The sequence below is a fragment of the Zingiber officinale genome, chromosome 5A (genome assembly GCF_018446385.1).
Source record: "Zingiber officinale cultivar Zhangliang chromosome 5A, Zo_v1.1, whole genome shotgun sequence".
In the NCBI taxonomy this organism is placed as follows: domain Eukaryota; kingdom Viridiplantae; phylum Streptophyta; class Magnoliopsida; order Zingiberales; family Zingiberaceae; genus Zingiber; species Zingiber officinale.
Window position 1 is genome coordinate 151,815,446 of NC_055994.1, and position 3,809 is coordinate 151,819,254.

The window sequence follows — 3,809 nt, forward strand, 5'->3', positions numbered from 1 at the left end:
TGAATAACTCATCATTGATCTAACCATCTCCATAAGAGTCCTATTCCTTCGCTCTACTACAATTTGTTGGGGTGTTCGGTGCGGACAATTGGGATTGAATCGCCTCCGATAAGTAATTCCTAAACTCTCCTAAGAGGTATTCGCCACCACATCGTAGTGTCTTGATACTTTTACCTAGTCGTTTTCCACATTAGCCTTGTATTCTTTGAACTTATCAAAGCACTCGGACTTGCATCGGTAAATGTATCCATATCTTGAATAATCATCTATGAAAGAGACAAAATATTCAAAACCTCCTCTTGCCTGGACAGACATAGGACCACAAATCGAGTGAACCAACTCTAACACTTCTTTGGCTCTATACCCCTTGGCCTTGAACGGCCTCTTGGTCATTTACCTTCCAAGCGATTCACAAGTTGGAAAATTTTCCAACTCTAATGAACCAAAAGTCCATCGGCTATAAGCCTTCGAATCCTACTTAAGTTAATATGACCAAGCCTTAGATGCCAAAGATATGCTTGGTTCATTTCCGAAGGTTCTTTCTCTTATTAGAATTAGAGGATGAGTTATAAATTTCCATGTTTTGCTTTGTGGAAGAAATTAGATTTAAAGTATACAAATTGCCAACTAATGCACCGCACAGATAATCACTTTATTTCTTTTAATAACTACATCGTTACTAAAGGAACTGAATATCCATCTAAAAGCAGTTTAGAAACTGAAATTAAATTCTTTCTAAAACTGGGTACATAAAGACAATTTCTTAAAACCAAATTCCTATTTTTACTAAAAGATAAGTAGCGTCTCCCATTGCCTGCCACCTTAGTAGCATTGCCCATGTAGTAATTTCTCCTTCAGATAGTCGTCGGGTTTCTGGAACCCCTGCAGAATTGCAGACATGATCGTGGCTCATGTACACACCAGTCTTTGGTAGATAACACCGCTAAACATGTTTCAACAACTAGTATGAGATATACCTTTGTTTTGGTTCCTACGAGGACAGTCCAATGTCCTGCCCGCTTACGGATGAAGCACTTGCCCTTGACTTCTTCATTCCAACTTTAAATCCGGTACTGAAATTTATTCACTTTCTTTGCTGAACCACTTGTTTCTTCTTCTTCTTTCCTTCGGTTTAGAAGTAGAACCATTTTCGACATAGTGAATTTGAGCATTGTGATGAAATAATCCTTCTGCGCTTGAAGTTACGTCGGTAGTTCCGCTAATGAATAAACTCTCTTATTCATATTATAGTTCAGGCACTGCTCAAACCTTCTAGGTAGCGTTTGGAGGATCATATCGATCTGGGTTTCCCAATCAATTTCTCCTCCAAGGATCATATCTCGTTCGGATAAGCCATCATCTTTAGGATATGATCCCTACGGAACCCTCTTGCATGGTGGTCGTCATTATCTTCTCATGGCTTCTTGCCTAGAAGCCCTATCACGATGACCAAAGAGTTCCTTGAGATTGTTCAATATCATGGTTGTTGGTAAATCTTGATGTTGCAATACATTTGACATTGAAGCCAAAATGTAACACCGCGCCATCTCATACCTTTTACCCATTTCCTATGATATTCAATCTCCTCTTGGGTAGATTCACCGATAGGTGCATCGGAGCCTTTCGGTCGATCATATTTATAGCTTTCAGATAAGAACAATGTCCGTGTTTCTTTTCCAATCTATGTAGTTTGGTCCAATAAGTCTATACATTTGAGTATGATGGACGATTGGGTTGGAAGACATCCTAAGAATCACAAATAACTTTTGGTCAGAACTCTAAATTTAGAATAATATTGATTCCTCAAACAATACTATTTTAAATTAACCAACACCTCATAACACCGTGAATTTTGTATGCCACGTTAGTGTGGACGTATACAAATTCAACATTTGTAAAAGGAGGGTTTTAACCCATTAATTTTATTATCTTGTCAACCTAACTTTTTGACAAATAAAATTAATAGTTGGTATCATTTGGTCACACAAATAATAGCAGTGACTCCGTTGGGGAGGATACTAATAGATGTGTCTAAGTGTATACCATTACTTGACACTAAGTCCATTAATAAGATTATGCCCCTTCCGTTGGGGAAGATCACACGCTCTTAATTAACTTCCTATAGTCATCCAAAAATGGAGTCTGTTCTAGTGATCCGCAAACAAGCTCATCCGTTATGGAGGAAGGCACTCAGAGCCAACGCGCAAGCTTGTTTGCATCACTTACAAACCAGTAATGGAGACCATGGGATTTATTTAAAATCCCTCTCCCACTTAGTTATTTATAAATGAGGAATTTTAACTATGCTAGCCTACTAAACTAACATGAACACACACACAGCACAATATAAAAGCAATAAATAGAAAATTTAATTTTCAACTATTATAGCTTTTATCTAAATTGTCCTCAGGTGTTGTCATCCCAATCTTTGTCATATTTGGCCACCGCCTCAGGTCTAGTCATCGCATCCATCTTGTTCCTAGTTCATTGCGTGGTCCTTAGAAGGTTCCACGCTTTGCAAGATTCGATCCATGACATAAATAGAATTTTACATTTTGATCCTATATTCCATAAAAGGAATGTACATGTATCTAGATCAAAATAAAATCCTAATAAAACTAAATACAACTCTGCTGTATTTTAATACAATCATGCACACATATAAATTGCCCTTGACATGTCCAAGGTCCAATCACACATAATTAACTAAAAGCCATAATAGTTGGATCTGCATCCAAAGTTAGCACATCCTACTATTATCACACCTAAATTATGTATGATATGCATAATTAAACTAAATACCAAATACAGAAGGCAAAACCTAGCTCAGTACAATTGTTGGTTGCTACTCGGAAAACCTATAGGTTCCATTGTACAAAATTTTGTACAAAGGTCTGAACCTTTTCCTAGCTACCATGTGTTCTTTTAAATTAAATTTTGGATCGCCTGAACTTAACACGTTTGATCCAAAACTTAATCTATTTGTTCTTTTAGGTTTTGACTTGGATCTCTTGCGGAACTTAACACGTTCGACCCAAGTCTCCTTAAGTTATTAATTCCATTAAATATTAATTTTCATAAAAGGTTGTAGCGACGCGACCCTTTGGCCTTCTGGGGCAACCCATGTGGTGACAAAACCTTTAATAGAAAGCTAATATTTAATTTCCTAAAATAACTTTAGGTTAACCAAAGAGAACAATCAAATCACAAGGAAAAGAAAGAAACAAAAGAACACAACTTGAAAAAACATATTGAATACTAGAACGTAAGCCTCTTGTATTTGTATTATTTCCATAAATAACTAGCATGATGCGGAAATAGAAATTACTAGTTATACCTTGTAGAAAAACCTCTTGATCTTCTACCGTGTTCCTCTTCTAACCTCGGACGTTGTGTGGGCAGCGATCTTCAAGATGAGAAACCACCAACCACCTTCTTCTCCTCAAGCGAGGTTCGGCCACAAAAGAAAAGCTTTACCAAGAGGAAAACCAAAATACTAACCAAGCTCCAAGAGATGCTAGCTTTCTCTCCTTCTTCTTCTTCTTCTCCGAGTAGTATCCGCCACCACAAGAACTCCAAGAGAGGGAGGTTCGGCCACCACAAGAGGAAGAGAAGAAGATGATGGACTCCCAGGAACAAAAAAGAGGGAATAATTGTGTCGTTTGTGAAGGCACCCTCACCCCTTCTTTTATATTCCTTGGCCTAGGTAAATTAGGAAATTTAATTACAATAAATTTTCCTTAATTTCCTTGACATGATTTAATTGAGAAAAATAAAATAATATTTCCCCAATAAAACAATGATGGCCG